This window comes from Neofelis nebulosa, chromosome 1 (genome assembly GCF_028018385.1).
Source record: "Neofelis nebulosa isolate mNeoNeb1 chromosome 1, mNeoNeb1.pri, whole genome shotgun sequence".
Lineage (NCBI taxonomy): Eukaryota > Metazoa > Chordata > Mammalia > Carnivora > Felidae > Neofelis > Neofelis nebulosa.
The window spans coordinates 59,232,701-59,253,420 of NC_080782.1; the positions used below are offsets into that span (position 1 = coordinate 59,232,701).

General features: G+C 45.5%; 1 protein-coding gene and 1 non-coding gene across 4 annotated transcripts in view; one reads left to right on the top strand and one right to left on the bottom strand.

Annotated features, from left to right (window-relative positions):
- The window catches only part of WWC1 (WW and C2 domain containing 1), a 155,228-nt gene that overhangs the window by 17,819 nt on the left and 116,689 nt on the right, over window positions 1-20,720 (top strand). The window lies entirely within an intron of this gene.
- Window positions 247-349, bottom strand: LOC131489836 (U6 spliceosomal RNA). The gene has a single exon (XR_009250770.1). It is a non-coding gene; the product is annotated as a U6 spliceosomal RNA (small nuclear RNA).

Consider the following 20,720-nt stretch of genomic DNA (forward strand, 5'->3'; position numbering starts at 1 on the left):
GGTGGCAGTGAGTAAGACCTGGTGGTTACTGTATCTGAGCACATGCTGGATTCCGAGCTCTGCTTCTGGCCTCACCTCTGTGTGGCTAACTCCCACTCGCTTGTGTGATCCCTGCCTTCTTGCTACGGGAAGTGTGGGCTGTGGACCAGCACATCAGCATCGCCTGGGATCTTGCTAAAAATGCAGAATCTCAGGCTCCACCCCAGGCCCACTGAATCAGAAACTGATTTTTGTTGTTGTTTGTTTTTAAACATGAGATGCTACGTGAATTTGTGGGTCATTGCGGGGGGCCGTGCTAACCTTCTCTGCATTGTTCCAATTTTAGTATATGTGTACTGCCGAAGCAAGCATAAGAAACTGCATTTTAACAAGATCTCAGTGGCCCTTACGCACGTTCGTGTTTGAGTAGCACTGACCAGACCATTCAGTACTACATTGCATAGCCTTGGCTTGTTTGTTCGCCTTAATTTTTGGTTTTTGTTCTATGGCTGAATGTGCCTCTTACTAAACTCTGATGTAGGGTATCCCACATAGCTGTATTATCAGTAAACATTGGATTATTACAACCAGTTATAAACACTGTCCGTGGAAAAGAGTTCTTAGCCTGTTCCCAGAGCTCCGCATGGGATGAGGTATTGAAGCTGGATGGGGTGTGAAGGTCAGTTGAAAGGGGATCACACCTGCTGACAAAAGGCAGGTCCTGAGGCTGCAGCGTATTCAGCCCCTGGGTCCAAGCAGATGCAGACTGTGTGGGAAGTCCCCAGGGTAGCCGAACTCGGCCCTTGGGAACATGGGGCAGTGGGAAGTTGGGAAGCATTGGGAGGCTAGTGCCTGTGGCTCTAACACATAATAAGGAGGCAGCCCAGCAGGCACTTGGCAGAGATCACAAAGGCAGGGTTCCAGGCCTCAGAGACCAGTGGCAAGAGCAAGGAGGGCTGGGAATCCCCCATAAGCTTCCCAGGCAGAGTCTTGAGCCAGCGAAATAAATGGTGGACTCCCTGGAACTAGCACTGAATAGGACAAAAATATTGCTGCACAGGTACTAGTAGAAACAATGCCTTCGGCCAAGGCTTAGGCTGGTTGAGCCAGAGCCCCAACATGCAATCCCCGGTCCAAGCTAGGAGGAGCCTGAGTGAAGTGGCGCTGGGGTGTCAGAGGCCAGGCTTCTGGTAGGGGGGACCCAGGACAGGAGGGGCAGGGAGCCAGCTGTGGGCTGCAGAGAAAGTCTGAAAGACATCTAAAGACTGCCCTGCCTTCCCTGGTGTGAGGTTAGTGAGGAGGTGTGGCCAGATTCCAGGAGGCTTTCCCATCACTGCTTTCTGGGCCCCAGTTCACCTGTAGACAGCCTTTGGTGTAAACATGGACTTTGACCTGACACATTCCTGAGATGATGCCCATTGTCATCTCGTGGAACACAGTGACAGCCATCCCTGTGAGTGGGGGCTCCTAACACCCTCCCTGAGTTCATTTCTAGTTTGTTTGATGTTGGCATGTCTGTCTGTGTAAAATGACGGAAGAACGAATCATTAATGAGCTGGCCAAAGTCCCTTTGGGAAAATTCCAGGAAAATAAACCAATATTCCATCAAAGCCACAAATGGCTCTTTTTTTTTTTTTTTCCATTCCTTGAAAGCAGGGTTTCTCAGAGTGTGGTCCATAGACCTCCTGCCTTAGACTCCCCCAAGGAGCTCATAAAACAGATTTCTGGGCCCCCACCTGAAATCTACTGAATCAGAATCTCATTGGGGCTTTCAGGAATGTGCATTTTAAATATACTACCCAGAGGATTCTCATATGCCTTCAACTTGAAACCCTCTCCTCCCTGCCTGCATGAACAGTGTGTGTGCCCTGCCTGCTATTCCTCCCTCCCTGTGCTGCTAAGCATAAGGGCCTCCTCTTGTGGGGAGCCTGCCTTGTCCCAGCTCTGGTCAGGGCCCCTCTGTGCACCCTTGTCACATGCACCCACCACGGAGCCATCATTCTTTTCATGTCTGTGTTCTCCCAGGCCCAGCACAGTGGTGTCGAACACCTGATTGGTACTAATAAATGAATGGATACCCCTGAAGGCAGCTGAGAGGCCAAGGGAAAGTCACAGAGTAAAGGGTGAGGACTGCAAGCCTCCTGATAAGGAAGTCTGTCACGTTTTGACTCCTTTCTTCTTCATCCGGTCAAGTTTTGGAGCCAGAGGGCAAGCATTGGACCCTGGGAGAGCCCATGGCTCTGATTGGCTGGGGATACAGCCCACCTGTGTGGGGGTCCAGCTCTGTTGTCTGCCGGTCAAGGAGACTCCTGATGTAGAAGACAAGACTCAAGGCCAGTTTGCCAGCCCCGGCCTGACCCCACATCCAGAGCCGCTAGCTTGCGCAAGCCGCCTCATCAGACAGGAAGAGAGGTAAAGAATAGCGCTTTTGGACCATGGAACTCCCACAAGTACTTTCCGCCAGTCTCTCAGTGTTTGCTACCCTGATTTTCTGTGTAAGGCTCTGAATTGCTGTTTGCCAAACCAGTAACTGTTGACCCAACAAATCACACAGAGAGAAGCCCTGGACAGGCTGTCTCAATCATGTCAGTGAAGGTAGAGCCAGATGCCCGTGATCTGATAACATGGCCCATCACCTCTCTCGAAAAACAAGATGCAGTTCCTTATTCTTCACTTGAGCACCATGAAACCTGCTTTGCAAGTCCAGGGTCCCTCTTCTGATCCTGCTTGCTTATCTCTGTGTGTTTGGCGGGCAGGGGACTTTTGAGCACCAGCAGGATGTAGGGGTCTTAGTGCAACTCTACGGTTATCCCAGACGGCTATGACCACAGGGGACCTCACTTACCTCTTGATGCCTGAGATCAGGGTAAGGGCAGTCTGCTCTCAGTCCAAAGTAGGCTAAGAACCTTCCTTGGTCCTTTGAAAAGATAGGATTGGCTGAGTTCTAGGGGCAGGCAGAGCAGCTGAGACTTCAGTATGCAGTAGGCCCTCAGCAAATGCTTCTTAAATTGACTTGATGAAAGGGGAGCGTCCAATTCTAGTTAATGTGGGCTGTGTCCAAATCCTCCGGATGTTTGCTGCTAAGGTTGTAGGTAATTACTGAGTTTCTTTTGTGCTTTCTTCATAAGGGTATTATTTCTGAATCTACTCCCTTTCTCTTCTCATCTCCTCAAATGACACTTGATTTACTTGTAGGAGGAGGACAGTGCTGTGCTATCATTTGGTCAAGATTTTATATTCAAAAGTCTTGTTAGATGCTGTGGAAACTTCCTGGAGGTTATGACAATTGCTGGGTACCAAGGAATTTCATAAGCATTTACTGTTTTGCTTGTCCTCGCCTTCCAAATGAAGCAGCTGAGGCCCAGGGAGGTTAGGGAATTTATCAGGGTCACACAGCAAGTTGGCAAGAGAGTCGGGTTTCCATCCAGGACGGCTCAGTGCTCGTCACTGCCACTTTGTCTCCTGGAGGTCTTTGGCTTGCATTGATGTAACATTGCTAACACTGAGTTTTCCACCACTTCTCAGAGGGTTTTGTGTATGTGTCCTGATTTGAGAATTAGTTAAGCTCTCGCACTCTCCAGGGTGCTATGGCTGGAATCTGGGCGCTGGAGGAAGTTCCTGCGTCCTTCCTAGAGTCCACAGGCAGCCAGCTCCCACAGACCCTCCTCTGTCGGGCAGTGAGGACAGGAGGTGCTGCCCAGTGGTTGGTGGGTAGCATGGCCGGGGTGTGTGGAGGAGGTGAGGTTTTGATGACCCACAGGACACATGCTCCCTGTCAGCTCCCAGGCACTGCACCAGGGCCCTTCCCCCTACCATACCGTCCTCTTCTATTTCCCTCTCTGGCCCCTGGCCTCTTAGAATCTATAGCTGTTTGGAAAAGTGAGCATGGAGGCCTTTTCAGAAAGAGTCCTGTTCTCCAGTATTCCCAATATCCTCAACACACTGGAGAGAGACAGAGACAGAGAAGCAGGATTGGGTGGGAAGGAGAGGCAAGTGTATGGGAACAGTTCACAGTGTCGATGCAGTTGCTAACGACTCCTGGGATTTGTCTCCCAAATGTCCTGCTTGCACGCAGGGGCGCTGCCTGCCTTTGTGAGAGCCCACACCACACTGAATGATGTGTTATCAATACAGTACAATAGCCCTGGATGTCATGAAGAGCACGGTGTTAGGAGGACACAGCCATGAGGAGATGGAAGGGCCTTTTTACACAGCATGAGCCAGCTTTTATTGTATAACCCCTGGGCCTACTGGCCCTTTGTTCTGTTTCCTTTGACAAAGGATTTTTTTTTTAACTTTCTGATTAGAAACCAGTAGTTTTAAGCCTGCTAATCACCTCTTCTGGCTTGGCATGTGGACCAGGGAAAGGCCATAGCACTTAATCTGTTTGCAAAGGCTCTCTCAGTTCCAGAAGTTCAGAAATGTAGTCACTCCCTCCACACTTAAAAAAAAAAAATTATTCAGGGTAATTCCTACTGTAATTATAATAATAGACATTCTAAGGTGTATTACAAGGATACTTCTGTTTTTAAATGTTTATTTTGAGAGAGCACGTGTGAGAGCTGGTGAGGTGGAGAGTGGGGAGAATCCCAATCAGACTCCGCAATGTCAGCATGGAGCCTGATGTGGGGCTTGAACCCACAAACCGTGAGATCATGACCTGAACTGAAGTCGAGTCAGATCAATGTACTGAGCCACCCAGGTGCCCCTAAATTAATGTTTTAAAAGGTAAACTTGAAAAATTATCCTTGGGGTGCCTGGGTGGCTCAGTTGGTTGGGCGTCTGACTCTTGATATTCTTTCAGGTCATGATCCCAGGGTAATGGAATTGAGCCCCGAGTCAGGCTCTGTGCTAAGAATGGAGCCTGCTTGAGATTCTCTCGCACCCTCTTCTCCCTCTCACCCTCTCACACATTCCCACACTGTCCCTCCGTCTCCCTAAAATAAAAAGGGGCTCCTGGGTGGCTCAGTCGGTTAAGCATATGACTTTGGCTCGGGTCATGATCTCACCGTTTGTGAGTTTGAGCCCCACGTTAGGCTGTGTGCTGACAGCTCCAAGCCCGGAGCCTGCTTCAGAGTCTGTGTCTCCCTCTCTCTGCCCCTGCCCCTGCCCCACTCGTGCTCTGTCTCTGTCTCTCTCTCTCTCCCAAAAATAAATAAACATTAAAAAAATTTTTTAAACAGAAAAACACAAATTTATTTTTGATTGGGGAAAATACAAAAATTTACTGTTTTAACCACTTAAGGGTCCAATTCAGGGGAACTCTTTTCATCTTGTAAAACTGAAACTCTGTATCCATTAAACTCTCACCTCCTCATTCACCTCTCCCCCAGCCCCTGACAAACACCATTCTACTTTCTGTTTCTACCAATTTGACTGCTCTGGGTACCTCATATGACTGGAATCATGTAGTATTTGTCTTTTTTTGTGACTGGCTTATTTCCCTTAGCATAATTCCCTTAGCATTTCCCTTAGTTGTCAGAATTTCTTTCCTTTTTAAGGCTGAATAGTATTCCATTGTATGTGTATATACTATATTTATCCACTCATCCATTCGTGGACACATGGGTTGCTTTCACCTTTTGATTATCATGAATGCCACTATAAACAAGGGTGTACAGATGTCTATTCCTGTCATTGCCTTAAATCTTTTGGATATATTCCCAGAAGTGGAATTTCTGGGTCATATGGTAATTCTACTTCTAATTTTTTGAGGAACCATTACACTCTTTTCCACAGTGGCTGCACCATTTTACCTTCACACCAGCAGTGCACAAGGCTTCCAATTTCCCTACACCCCCACCAAGACACTTGTCATTTCCTGGGTTTTTTTATATTAGCTGTCTGAATGGATAGGAGATGGTATCTCGTGGTTTTGATTTGCATTTCCCTAATGATTAGCGGTGTTGAACATCTACACAGATACTTTTTAAGTTTATTTATTTATTTTGAGAGAGAGAGAGAGAATGAGTGAGGTGGGGAGGGGCTGGGGTGGGGGTGACACAGGATCTGAAGCAGGCTCTCTGCTGACAGCAGAGAACCTGATGCGGAGCTCAAACTCACGAACCATGACATCACGACCTAAGCCAAAGTTGGATGCTTAACTGACTGAGCCACGCAGATGCCCCTACACAGATACTTTTTAAAAAACTAACTCCTTGTGTCCTTTTGAATATAGAAAGGCAGTAAAATGTACATTTGAGGAGCTGAATCTTAGAAACCAAATTGCCTGGGTTTAATGCTGATTCCACTTCTTCCTGACTTTGTCACCTGGGTCAGCTGCAAGATCTTTCTGTGCTTCAGTTTCTCATCTGTAAAATGGAATAATATGTAAACTGATCTCATGGGGTTACTGAGAGGATTCAAGGAACTAATACAGAGAAGCCCTATCGAATACCTCAAGACTCCTTACGTGTTTTTGATAACTTTAGGGCATCATTACTGTGAACAGAAGAGAATCAGCTGCCTTCCATCAGCCAGGGGTTGTTTTCTTCTCTGCCTGCTTTTTTTTTCAAGTGGGGATGTTGGGGTGAGATGGTAGCTGGAATCTGGTGGTTTTCCACCCCAAGGTGGGCATGTCAGGGGGAAAAAGAACAGCGGCAGCCTCCAATATCCATCTTGAAACTTGGCAGGATCTGGGTTTGAGAGTAAGTGTTTGCAGAGTGGGCAACTGGGAAATAGGATGAGGCCAGGCAGTCTGGTGGAAGGGAGCTGCTCTGGTCCCTCAGCCAGTAACTTTGACAGCCTTTAACCATCTTTACATCTTTGACAACTTTAACCATCTGGATGACGAGTGGTTCTGAATGCCTTAAAGGAAGACAGTGAGCTAAGGGTTGATGTTGCTACCTCTGTTACCATAGGATACCACATCCTAAGGACCTGGATAACTGTCCTCAGGCCTGTGTTGCCTGGGTCCCCTGTGTGTCAGCATTTGGGCCTCCATATAGTGCCCCATCTGTAGAATACCAGCTTTTGTCCCAGAGAAATCAGGATTTCCCTGTCCCTGGGATAGATTCCAGGCATGTCAGGAGGACCCTGGGGTTAAAGCTTTCCCTTTGTTTCCCAGAGCACATCTCTGTCTTGGTCCCCCCAGGGGAGGATGTCATGGGAAAGTCATCCTCATTTCTGATCCTTCCCCAGAGCCTAACCCAATTTCCTTAGCCAGGCAGGAGGAGCAGACACACTGAAGGAAGGGAGAGCTTCCCCTCTCTTGCCTTCACCTGCTTAACTGTCTTTTCCAAGCCCAGCCTGAAACACCATTTACTCAAGAAATCACTCCCTGACTCCCCAGATGGGGCCAGGTTCAGTGTTTATTCTTTTCTTTTAAATCAATTGTTACAGGTGCTTGAGTAGCTCAGTTGCTTAAGTGGCTGACTTCGGCTTAGGTGATGATCTCCCAGTTACTGGGTTGGAGCCCAGGGACAGCCCCAGTGCTGACAGCTTGAGCTGTCATTTAATTTAAATTAAAAAAATTTTTAACCAATTGTTTAATGATAATTATTTAATTAGACCATTTATTTCTTTTAAAAAAATTATTTAATGTTTATTTATTTTTGAAAGACAGACAGAGTGTGAGTGGGAGAAGGGCAGAGAGAGAGGGAGACACAGAATCCAAAGCAGACTCCAGGCTCCAGGCTGAGCTGTCAGCACAGAGCCTGATGTGGGGCTTGAACCCACCAGCTATGAAATCATGACCTGAGCTGAAGTCAGACGCTTAACCAACTGAGCCACCCAGGTGCCCCAACCTCATGTTATTTGTTTAATGTCCGCCTAGGACTTTTCTAGACAGCCATTCTCAAAGTGTGGTCCCTGAGATTCTCTCAGTGAGTCTGCAAAGTCAAAACTTCATGATAATACTAAGAAATTATTTGCTTTTTTACTTTCTATCTATAACAAGAGGACAGTGGAGTTTTCCAGAGGCTACATGCTGTGTGATTTCGCAACACCCTGATGCAAAAGCAGATCTTAGGACTTAGCTATCTTCTCTTCAGCTGTACATTAAAGAATTTTGCAAAAATATAAAGTAATGCTGCTCTTCTCACTAATGTTTTTGGAGGGGACTTAGAAAACATTTAATTATAAAAACATTTAAATTATACATGTATAAATTAAAAACATTTAATTATAATATTGTTTATGTTAACATGTGATGGGATTATTATTATTTTCAAAGAAATAAGTGTTTTCACATTTTCTCTGATTCTAATATGGTAAATATTGATAAATAAAACTCACATGAACAAAAACTCTTTGGAGTCCTCAAGTTTTAAGACAGTGAAGGGGTCCTGAGACCAGAATGTTTGAGAACTATTACCCTAGACAAGACTCAACCTTTTTCTATAAAAAACTAGCTGGTAAATATTTTAGGTTTTGTGGACCATACTGCCTGTCTTAACTACTCAACTTTATAGCACAAAGGCAGTCATAGATAATATGTAAACAAATATTGGCTCTGTCCCATTGAAAACTTTATTTACAGAAACAGGCAATGCATGAGTTTGGCCTGCAGGCCCTAGTTTGCCACCTCCTGCTCTAGACTGTAAGCTCTGACAGGTCAAGAACCACATCTAACTTGTAAATTACTTTATCCCCCAACACCTGCTTTACTTAGTAGATATTTAGTACTTTTAACAGAGTGTTTAGCTGCTGGCAGTACAAGTCAGAAATAACAATGGCTTACCTTCAAGATAGTACTTTACTTCTTTATCACATTAAAAAAATTAAAAAAGGCCAATCAGGATTGGAGTGGTGGTTCCACATAGTCATCAAGGACCCAGGTTCCTTATACTTCTCTGTTCCACCATTTTTTTTTTTTTAATTTTTTTTTTCAACGTTTTTTATTTATTTTGGGACAGAGAGAGACAGAGCATGAACGGGGGAGGGGCAGAGAGAGAGGGAGACACAGAATCGGAAACAGGCTCCAGGCTCCGAGCCATCAGCCCAGAGCCTGACGCGGGGCTCGAACTCACGGACCGCGAGATCGTGACCTGGCTGAAGTCGGACGCTTAACCGACTGCGCCACCCAGGCGCCCCTCTGTTCCACCATTCTTAACAAGTGACTTCCATCATTAAACTCATGGCTCAACAAAGCTTAAAAAGCTGCAAGAGAATAAAGCTGATCTGCCAATAAATTCACTGCCAATCACAACAAAACGTTTTTAAACAGATTCTCAGCAGCTCAGTATTCATCATGTCCAGCATATGATAGAATAGGTACTTAGACATAGAAGGAAAGACTCTAGAGACCCAGAGATGGTAGAGATGACGGAATTAGCAGCAAATGACCTTAAAGTATTATGTTTAAGAATTCAAAGGGAGGGGCGCCTGGGTGGCTCAGTCAGTTGAGCGTCTGACTTCAGTTCAGGTCACGATCTCACGGTCTGTGAGTTCGAGCCCCATGTCAGGCTCTGTGCTGACAGCTCAGAGCCTGGAGCCTGCTGCTTTGGATTCTGTGTTCCCCTCTCTCTCTGACCCTCCCCCATTCATGCTCTGTCTCTGTCTGTCTCAAAAATAAATAAACATTAAAAAAAAAAAAAAGAATTCAAAGGGAGATAAACCAGTAGAGAAATGGAACAAAATAAAAATTCTAGATGAAAACTACAGTATCCCAAATGAGAAATCCGCTAGATGGATCTAATAGTAGCCTGGATATTGTAGGAAAAAAGAACATGAGTGTGAAGTCAGGGCAAAAGAAACTCTCCACACAAGGCACCGAGAGAAGAAAAGCTGGGGAAAAAAGGTGAGAACCTCAGCGATCTGTGGCACATCAGGCAGTCTAACAAATGTGTATTTGGATTCTTTTTTTGTTTTTAATTTTTTAATGTTTATTTACTTTTGAGAGAGCGAGAGTGTGAGTGGGGGAGGGGCAGAGAGAGAGAGAGAGAGGGAGACACAGAATCCAAAGCAGGCTCCGGGCTCCAAGTTGATGTGGGGCTCGAACCCACGAACAGTGAGATCATGCCCTGAGCTGAAGTCAGATGCTTAACCGACTGAGCCACCCAGGCGCCCCTGGATTCTTGAAAGGAGACAGACAGAAATTGAGGAAGAAAATATATTTGAAGATATAATGTCCAAAAAGTTCCAAAGTTGATGAAAAATATCAATCTATAGATCCAAGAAGTTCAACAAACCCCACGCAGGAGAATCATGTGGAAAACCCCATCCAGACACATTATAATCAAGTTGCTGAAACCTAAAGAGAAAAGAGAAAAACCTTAAAATCAGGCAGCGAATAAATACTATGTACAGGAAAACAATGAGTACACTTTACTGTCTTCTCATCAGAAACAAAGCCCAAGTATAATTGTATTATATCTCTACAGTGCAAAGCTTAAAGCTGGGGAGGGGTTGGCGGGGGGAGGGGGGGGTCAGCCTACAATTCTCTATCCAACAAAAAAAATCCTTAAAAGTGAGGGTAAAATCAAGATATTTTCAGATAAAAGCTGAGAGAAATTGTCACCAGCTGACTTACAAAAAAAGAAATGTCAAAAGAAATTCTTCAGGCTGAAAGAAAATCTTATCAAATGGAAACTTCGATCTCCATAAGAAATTAAGGGCCCCGGAAATATAAAAGACTTCTAAAATTTTTCATAATTTCTTTAAAAGCTAACTGTTTAAAGCAAACATAAATAGTATATTGTGGAAAATGTCTTTAAAGTAGGAAAAAGAAGAACCAAACAGATGAGACAAATGGAAAACAACTGGCAAGTTCGTAGACTTTAATCCAGCTGTATTAATAATTTATTAAAAGTAAATGGATTAAGCACTCCAGTTAAAAGGCAGATACTGTCAGGTTGGAGGAGAAGAAAAAAAAAACAACCCTCAAGTTTATAAGCTGCCTATGATAGATTCATTTTAAACGTAAATAGACAGCTGGGCTAAAAGAGGATAGGAAAACACAAGTAGTAAAAGGATGGGGAAATACTAATCAAAAGAAAACTGGAATGGCTATAAGACAAAATACAGAGTATACGAAAACCAGAGTATTACCATATACAGAGACAGAGCTTTTGTAATAATGGGTTAATTCATCAAAAAGACATAGTAATCCTGAATGTGTACATACCTAATAGCTGAGTTCAAAATACCTGAATAAGTGATTGGATCCAGTAGAGCAAGTTTTCCGGCTTTTTGCAAAGGGAGGGATTGATGGAGGCATTTCTTCATTCTAAGCTGATCTTCTTTGAGTCAGTGATGAGGACAGAGGTGGGCAGAAATAAACTGAACTCCATGGCCTCATTCTGTGCTCGGCGTTGTGACCATCTGTGTCCTTCCTGTGCCTCTCAGAAAGCAGGCCCTGGGGCTCTCTGATAGGAGTCCTTACAGATAGTTCCCACAGGGCACTTCACCTCTTCTTGACATAAAGCATTTTCTGGAAACTGCCAGTCTCACATGAAATGCCAGCAAGGACGTGGGGCTGTTGTTCCTGAGGCTGGAGAGGGCTGGGTCTTGGAGTGATGGATGTGGTCAGTGTTGGTCACTGGGAACTTCAGGTGTCCCAAGGTATAGGATAAGATGGCAATCCTAAGGCTGACTCCCGCCACTCAGATATTAAAAGGGTCTGAGTCAGCATCAGGTGGGACAGGGGGAAGGGGTTAAGGGAGTTTTTAAGCAATAATGAAAAGTTGCCTGGAAGAGAGGGAGGAGGTTCTCAGATGAGGTGTGCCTGTTTGGCAGAGAGCTGCATTGTTTCAGGCTGCCCCATTTACTGACAGTCCAACAATGATTCCTTCCTTTTTTTCCTTCTTTCCTTCCCCCCCCCCCCCCCCCGCCAAACTTTAAAAAAATTCTGGTAAAATCCACATAGCAAAATGTACAGTCTTAAGCACTTTTAAGTGTCTGGTTCTATAGGATTAAGCACATCCACATTGCTATGCACCCATCATTACTGTCCATATCCTGAACTCTTTTCATCTTGCAAAACCAAAATTCTGTACCCATGAAATTCTAACTCCTCATTCACCTCTCCCTCAGTCCCTGGCTACCACCATTTTACTTTCTGTGAATTTGACTACTTCAGCTATTTCATGTCAGTGGAATAATACAGTATTGGTGTTTGTGTGACCGTCTTATTTCAGGTAGCGTCATGCGCTAGCATAATGTAAGGTTCATCCATGTTGTAGCATGTGTCAGAGTTTCCTTCTTTTTAAAGGCTGAATAATATTCCATTGTATGTACATGCCACCTGTTGTCTTCCCATTCATCCATTGATGGAGACTGGGGTTGCTTCCACCTTTTTGGCTATTGTGAATAATACTCCAGTGAACTTGAGAGTATAGCACTGATTTTGTTTTATTTTGTTTAAAGGTAATGAGGTGAATGTGGGCACAGAAGTTAGTGGTTCAGGACACTGGCGTGACAGCCTTATTTCACACTTGAGACCTAGAACAAAAATGAGCATCTGGGAGAATTTATCCTTGTAAATCTGCATTTTGGAGAGGACAGAGCTGTTGAGATCGTTTGGGAGCTGAGGTCTTTTAGAGTCTGACCCACCCCACCGGCAGTTGTTGGCCCTTTGTGGTCCCCATGGCCACCGTCTGAGTTCAGGTGTCCTTTTTGGCACTGGCTGTTGTAATCGTCTCTGGCGAACAGGGTGGCTAGACTCCAAGATCATTTCCCAGCAGCTCAGGTTGCAGCTTCTATTGGAATTTTCTTCCATAGGGCTTTCCAGAGCAAATCGCTCTTCTCGGAAACTTGTCATGGTTCTCCAGTGCCCATAGAAAACCCCAGAATTTCTGAACATGACTCAGGGCCCCACTGGTCTTCCTAATTCCTTCCCCCTCTCCTTCCCTCCATTCCTTCATTTATCAGTTGGTTCATTTGTTCAGCCTGTGTCCTACATTTTTGTATTTGTTTCTGACATGTGTGTCTGATATTGACTCATTCAAATGGTGTGTTAAAGGGCCCAGCACATAGTAAATGCTAGAATGTTTATGATTAAAAGGGTTTTACTTTCTGGGGTTTCATGAGCTCTTCACTGACAACCTTGTGAGGTAAATTCTTTCATACCCAATTGACAAGTTGGAAAATGGAGCTTTAGAAGTGCAGAGAAATGGGTTTGTAATTGGTCCTTGGATCAAATTGAGAACCAGAACCAGCGGTTCTGGTTCTGAATTTGGTGTTCCTCTGAGTGACATTGTGGCTTAGTGAGGCCCTAGGAAGCTAGAGGCAGCAAGAATAAATGCTCAGGGGCTCTGGATGTGTGTGTCTCTCTCCCTCTCCAAGTAAAGAGGCCTTGCTGGGGCTGAATTTGATTGAAGAACCATGAAAAGCCAGTGTTTGTAGATGTTCACCTAACAAAAGCCCAAGTGTAAAATGGTGTCTTGTAGCATCAACAGAGTTGGCTGTTTTCCCAACTCTGGAAGGATATATAATGATAATATAAGCTCATTTTGGAAGGAGCATGCTTTTTTTTTTTTTCCTCTTCTCTCAACATAGGCTTCATGCCCAGTGCAGAGCCCATTGTGAGCCTTGAACTCCCGACCATGAGATCAAGACCTCTGCTGAGATCAAAAGTCAGACGCTTAACTGACTGAGCCACCCAGGTGCCCCCATGCTTCTTTCTTTTTAGGGGACCCAGGAGCAAGGAAAAAGCCTTATAAATACGTTGCATTCATGCTGATAAAATTCTGAATGCTTGGCTGGATCAGCCAGGAAGTTGGAGCAAGTAGGTGGATGTGGACTCTTTGTTCCACTATGCAACCCATTAAAATGCTGAGGTTAAGGACAGAAGTGAGATCAGAAACACCTGCAGAGGGCTAAATGACTTGCTCAAGGTCACCCAGCTAAGGAAAGCTGAGCTGGGCCTCCCACAGCGGAGGATTCCAGGTTCACTGCTGCTTCGAGTGTATCATGCAGCAGCTTTTAATACACACCTTCCATTTGAAGACTGTAATGCAATAGAAAATGGGCTTAGGCATCATTTGTAACCTTGGCCAAGTTAGCTAGTCTCAATGATCTCATCTGCACAGTGTGGATACGAACACTTGTTCCCTGGGCCGCAGCGGAGAACTAATTGGGCAGCCGACAGGTGCCTGGGACAAAGTCAGTTATTAATGGTGCTATTTCGTGGTGAGTCCTTGCTTTGTCCGCTCTTCCTTCACTCAGAGGTGCACACAACCACTGCCTGGGACTTGCCCCATGTGCTCAGGATTCTTCGTTGATTGCTCTGTAGGTGCTGTCACTAAAGGAATAGAAGGTTCTGATTGGATGCAGATACACAACTACTGTCATCCTTCCTTTCCTGACTATAGCATTTCCATTGGCTTATGCCAGCAATCTTGGGGTAGGTATGGGGAATTTTTTTTATTTCCTTTTCCCCAAACGTATCTGTATGACCTCAGTGTCTGGTGACTCTGGTTGCTGGGGCACCTGGTACTTACTCTGTCAACTTAGCCAACATCTATCCTGGTCTGGCTGTGCCCTGTCCCTCTTCCACCTCCCGTAAAACAGACATGCCTCACTGAGAATATCAGCTTTGTCTGGAGGGAACAGGTGGGTCTCAAGATCTTTCCCGCCTGTAAAGCTGGCCTTGCCCTTTGGCTCCCCCTCTATAGGGTACCGTTTTCTACCCCCTTGGTAATATCTCATCAGGAAGAAAGTTCTACCCTAGAGTTTCCAGGAAGCTACTTGATTGCATTATTGACTGATAACCTCATTTACCCTGGAGCAGAGAGACCTGTAGTTTTGAGTTATACTTAAGATTTAACATATGCTGGTGTCAAGGTCCAAGTGAAAAATTGAGAAGGCCTGGTTACCTCCAAACCCAAGTCAGACATCACTCAGAAGGCTTTGAGGTTTCTTATTTTATATATTTAAAAAAGGGCTCCTTCTTCTTTTGAGACAGAACTTCAAAGGATTCATTCCAGGCCTCACTTCCTTTTGGTAAATCTTAACCAGTGTAAATGTTTACTTTTGTGTTGTAAATCCTAGGAGGCAGAGGGAGGAGGAATTTCAGAAGCAGGTGTTCTGCCAGCAAAAGTTAAAACTTAATCTGCTTTGGGTATTTTGGGGAGAGGGGTGGCTGGAGGGGGGAGTATTTATAATTAACGAGCCATGCTAATGAACCCGGAATTAGTAGACTGCCTTTTTGTTACTTTGTATGAATTCCAGGACCTTGTGCCCATTGCCCACTGGAAGAGAGGAAAGCTTAGGAAGACCTGCCTTGCTTCCACAATTTTGGGTGGTCAGTGAATGCGAGTGGGAGCAACAGGGCCAAACAATAATTAAAAAGATAGGGGTGCCTGGGTGGCTCCATCGGTTGAGCATCCAGCTCTTGATTTCGACTCAGGTCATGATCTCATGGTTCATGAGGTCAAGCCCCACATCAGGCTCCGTGCTCACAGTGCCCAGTCTGCTAGGGATTCTCTCTCCCTCTCTCTCTCTCTCTCTCTGCCCCTCCCCCACTTGTTCTCTTGCTCTCTCTCTCTCTCCCTCTCCCCCTCTCCCCCTCTCCCCCTCCTCTACATGCGCTCTCTCTCAAGATAAATAAACTTTTTAAAAAAGGGTAGAAAGATAAAGGGGAAAGTAAAATTATGTAAAGCTGTATTTATTAAAAACTGTGGCTTTGGTTAAAAATGTAAGTTCCTCACTTGATTACCTGAAGGAGTCTCCGCTCCTCTGCCACTCCCTAGCCTGGTCCCCCTCACTGCATCCACAGACATAGTACCTGGTGGGAGGGTCTTGGGGATTAGCCTGGGACCTGCACTCACCAAGAAAAAGACTTCTGAGTTTCAATTTGCTGCTTAAGAAACACCAGCTTAGAAGGAACCTTTGGAAAACTAGGGTATTCTGTGCAGGGAGTCCACTTATGTGCTGTGTAACTTGAGCAAAGGCATTCACATTTTCCAAGGCTCAGTTTTCCTGTCAATAAAATGGAGCTAACAATTGGTACCTTCAAAATTATGAGGATTAATTGGGATTGTGTATGCTCAGCATAGTGTTCACTAACCATTATTGTTACACCTACCCCTACAGAGCCTGCCATATGTGTATGGAATATGCTGAAGAGGGATGATTTGGTGGGAGGGGATACTGGGATAATGAAACTAATGCCTCCCTCCAACTTCACAGGCTCTCATTCCCTGAGGCCCCCTTTGCCTTTCTCTTTCCTCTGTTCATATAGAAGGAGGTGGGTGGGGCTGGCAGGGCAGGAGAAGGGGACCTAGAGCAGAGAGCAGGATGCAGTGAGGGGATCTGGGGCTGTAGGCAGACAGTGGCCGGATTTAGGGGCTACAGGGCTCTGCAGATTAGAAAGAGGAAAAACAGGAAAGAGCTGTCCCTCTTCACCATCCTTACCCCTACAGCTGCTGAATCTTCTAGTACATCCAGAATCCTCCACAATCAATCCCTTCCTGCCTCCCCAGAGCCCCAAACTGACCTCAAGACAGTCACTTGTGGGTGACTCACACAGCCAGGTTTGGGATCACCGGAGTACCCGCTCCCACACAGGGGGATCACCAGAGTAACCGCTTCCCACACAGGGGGCTCACCAGCATTCCCCCTCCCAATAGGGGATCACCAGAGTACCACCTTCCACATGGGGGGATCACCAGAGTACCAGCTGCCACACAGGGGGATCACCAGAGTACTGCTTCCCACATGGGGGGATCACCAAAGTACCCCTTCCTACATAGGGGATCACCAGAATACCCCTTCCCACACAGCGGGGATCACCAGAGTACCACCTTCCCCACAGGGATTACCAGAGTACTGCCTTCCACACGGGGATCACCATCATACCCCCCCCCACACACAGGAGATCGTGCTTCAGACTGCAGCTTTGCCACTTCCTCACATAGCTTTGGGTGTGACAGCAACAAAACCAGAAAATAGCCTGGGAGCTGTGTAGGTAAGGTGAGGGACATCCATGCAGTGGAGTGGAGTGCCATGTAGGTAGTTAAGCATGAGGTAGAGCTACTGGTGCTGATATGGAAAGAATCCCAAGGTATACAATTAAGCAAATAGCAAGATTCAGAGTAGTATGTTTTATGTTAAAAGAAATGGGGTTAAAAATACTTGTACATCCATATGTACTAGTCTTATGGAGAGGACTGAAGGAATTCTCTATTCCATGGAAACGTTTAGCCCACACAGGATTAATATAGCTGCTGGTGTAGGACCACCCTTGGAGAATTGCTGCTTTAGAACTACTTCCTGTTCATACGCCCCTACCTTTCCCACTTTACTCACTTACCTGCCAGGCTTGTGTTGTGATTTGACTTTGCAACCCCAAGTCAACTGAGAGTTGAGGGAGGTTGTGTATACATTGTAGTATAATTCATCACTTTTTAGATTAACTTGTGAGTTTTGTTTGTTTTATGTGTTAACATCTTCAAATTGGAGATGAATCTTAGAAATGCTGTTGGCCATGGTCATGGCCCACCGATGCACAAACTCTGGTGTTCCTGCTAACATAACTGGTGCTGTTTCCCCCACAAACCATTTAAGAGCAACTGTGGACAGACCTTTGTTCTTATCTTTGGCATCCTCTGGTAAAATCGGGAAGGCACCAGAATCAAAACTCAAAGTAACTCTCAGTAGCTTGGAAGAAAATCACAGAGACATCATTGGAGCTCTCTTCAAAGAAATGCTGGCTCAGCACTCAGTGGCACCAAGAATGGTGCTGTGAGGGACACACAGGTGTCGATGAGTCAGCGCTGACAAAGAGTTCTGGCTTATCAATACCTTAGCTAATTTATTTTGCTTGTTTTTCTTTCCGTGTATGGAAAAAAGAGCTGCGAGTCTAAGTAAGTCTAAATGAGCTTTTTCAATACAGATAAAGTAAATCTTCTGAGGTAAAGAAAGCACTGGGCTATAGTTTATTGGCAGTGTTTTTCTTTCTTCATTTTATGAATAAGAAAACTTTTATAATTGAGGCTTGCTTTCTTAGGTTTCATGAAGTAGAGTTTCAGTGTGTGTAATCATGTATATATGCATGTGGGTGTGCACATGGGTACTTGCTAGGTACATACTCATGCTGCTATGTCTATGAAAATATTTCCGGAAGGACACACAGGAAATCTTAACATTCATGGTCCTTTCGGGGCTTGCATCTATGGTGAGGAGGGAAAAGTTTTGTTTTTGTTTTTTTTTAATGTTTGTTTATTTTGGGGACAGTGCAAGCAGGGGAGGGGCAGAGAGAGGGAGACTGAGGATCCAAAGCAGGCTCTGCGCTGACAAGCTGACAGCAGTGAGCCTGGTGTGTGGCCTGAACTCAGGAACTGCGAGATAGAGATGACGACCTGAGCCAGAGTTGGACACTCAGCCGACTGAGCCACCGAGGTGTCCCAGAGGGAAAAGGTTTTTGTCACTTATGTTTGTGGGTTGTTTCTTGTTTTGTTTTGTTTTTCATTATATTTTTCTATTTTTTTTTGTTAATTTTAAAAAAAGGAATGGAGAAACCTTTAGAGTCTCAACATTATCTTGGGCCTCCTGACTTCCTGATCTCAGAGGGTGGACCCCCAGATTCAGGGTAGCCAGGTTTGTTTATCCATCTAACTAGGCCGAAAGCCAGCCAGCATCTCCGTGTGCATGAGACTAAGAATTCCATGAGGCTCATGGGCTGTCCAAGAAACTACTAACTAGCCAATTAGCTATGTTCTTGCCCTCTTGTCTCCCTGTCCCCCTCCCTTCCTCAAATGGTTTTTGAGCATGTTTCCTGCATATAATGTCAAACAAGCATCTATAGACCCCCCTCTTTGTAAAACTGGAAGGGGCATCCATTTTGCACTAGAGGTGCCTGGAAAATGTGTATGTCATTATAATCTTCGACCATCTCTTCAGAGCCTTTAAGTCTGATAACGTGGCCTTGGTGTTGTGAGCCTCACCGTGGGGAAAATGGCATTTCTTCCCTGCAGTGATTTTGATGCAAGGCCAGATGTAGTTTTATCAGATTCCTAATGGGGCCACCTCTGTGACCACTGTAACCCAGAGATGCTACTCTGAGGGAATGTCCGTCGAGAAACACTGAGGTTAGTGCTGGTGTGACTGCCAGGGCCTTCCAGAAGGAGAACGACTTTTGGAAAGAAGACCACCAACTCAGGCTCTTACCTGCATAGCCTCCCAAACCACCATCATCCCAAGTCCCTCATTTTGGGGGCTTGGACATGCTACTAAAATTTCCTAACTTTGTGCCCTTTCTTTTCATCATACCCTGCCCTCCCACTGTGTTCTCCAAGATGATCTTATTATGAGGTTCTTAGGCAGTCTGATCAATGCCATCCCCTTGCATGAAACACTCTGATGCTCTAACATGGCCCATAGAATACTCACATAAGTCTAACCCTGATTTTGCCCCTCCAGGCCCATCCTGTCCCCCACCTCAACCTTCTCCCACCCCTGTACTCTGGCAATTACAGAGGCTTTGCAAATGCTAGTTTCTCTACCAATGTATTTCCCTCTCTTCACCTCTTTACACCTACTCACCCTTCAGCCTTGAGCTTAATCATCATTTATTCAAGGAAGCCTCCTCTAACATAGCTGAGTCGGTCAGACCCCCCCACCCCCCATATATAGTTTCATGCCACTGTGTGCTGTTGCTTCATAGAACCGCTCACATTATGTCTGGCTGTCTTCTTTCCTGCACTGCAAACTCCCCCAGAGCAGGAGCTTGGGCTGGTTTTCCATAAAAACCGTATCCCCAGTGCCTGGCTCCAGTAAGCTCTGAACATAAATGTTGCACAAATGAATGAATGGATGACCCTCCTGCTAAGGCAGTGATGCTTCTCCCAAGAACCAGTGGTAGGCCCTGCCCCCAGCACGATGTGACTGAGGAGGCTGATTGGTGGGATGGAATGCGACAGGTCCCTCTGGTATCCTGGATACCAGAGAGGGTGGGAATGTAAACTGGGCCCAGAGGCTGCATTCTTGAAATTTCACTTCAGCCCAGGAGGAGCCTGCAGGGAAGTGAACCTGACCTTGAAGTTCTTGCCTTTATTTTTTACCCCCTCTCAAAAAAATCAAGATAAAAGGTGCAGTCATGCAATACATTCTTTCTGAGGGAGCCGTGAGGTGGGGGCTTCTAAGTCACACTCCGCTCATCATCCAGACCTTCTTCTTGCTGGTGCAGGTGTGCCTCCCAAGATTCCTCAGCATCGCATGCCCTGGAGGAAATGAGGTTCCTGGTGCATGCTCCCTGGGCACCCACAGGAACATGTCTGCAGCAGTTCCCCAACCAAGGTGCCACAGAAGTCAGAGAAAGAAGCAGGTGCTTATTTAGTGTCTGTTATGTCCCAGACAACATGGTAAGCACTTCGCATGCCTCGTATGATCTGGGCTTCCCAACACACCTATAAGCAAGGACACACACCACTTAAGCAGATGAGGAATCAGGGCTCAGGAGTTGGAATGAGCTGCCCACAGTAACACATCTGGCGGGGGAAGTGCCAGGATTTGAACATAGATCCGTCTAGTAGGTTCCTAGTCTCTGTTCTGACCCCTGTGCGATCTCCAAGTTGCTCTGACAGCCAGCACCTGAACACATCTAGTCTTCCTACCACTTTATTACCTTATTTAATTGTTTATAAAACTTGTTAAGGGAGATATGATCACTTTAATTTCTCAAAATACTAAACTGAAGCTTAGAGAACTTAGTTAAATGGCAGAACCGGGATTCAAACACACCTTCATCCACCTGCAGAGTCCTTCCTTTCCTTCCCCTGTCAGCAAACAGGGGAGTCTGTGTGGCTTAAGGCAAGTCACTTTTCCTCTCTGGTCCTCCGTTTTCTCATCTGTAAAATTTG